The 472-nt window shown below is 31.8% G+C and overlaps 1 protein-coding gene across 5 annotated transcripts in view; it reads right to left on the bottom strand.

Moving 5' to 3' along the window:
• The window catches only part of LOC106872257 (inosine-uridine preferring nucleoside hydrolase), a 40,267-nt gene that overhangs the window by 21,540 nt on the left and 18,255 nt on the right, over positions 1-472 (bottom strand). The window lies entirely within an intron of this gene.

Raw genomic sequence — 472 nt, forward strand, 5'->3', positions numbered from 1 at the left:
TATATATATATATATATATAATATACATATAATATAATATTTATATAATATATAATATATATAATATAACATATATATGTAATGTATATATTGGGTTGTCTGGAAAGTTTGTGCCGATTTATAGTAGCTTACCTTTCGACTTATTTTAGAACATGGTTGAGTCCATAAAATAGGATTTGACTACACCTCCATTTAGAGCACAGTTTAAGCTATCTTTTCGTGGAAAAAGGTTTATGTTCCTATAACCTGTGTTAATTCTCTAACCCTTTAAAATGGAAGATAAGAAAGTTCATTTTCGGCACTTGATACTTTTCTTTTTCTTTGGTTGCCTCACAAGCAACCAAAGAAATATGCACAGTTTACGGTGATGTTTCTTTATCCAAAAGAACTGTACGGAAGTGGTTCGCAAGGTTCCGAGCTGGAGATTGTAGCCTTATTGATACAGAGTGATCAGGCAGACCATCCACTACAG

Source organism: Octopus bimaculoides, chromosome 22 (assembly GCF_001194135.2).
Source record: "Octopus bimaculoides isolate UCB-OBI-ISO-001 chromosome 22, ASM119413v2, whole genome shotgun sequence".
Lineage (NCBI taxonomy): Eukaryota > Metazoa > Mollusca > Cephalopoda > Octopoda > Octopodidae > Octopus > Octopus bimaculoides.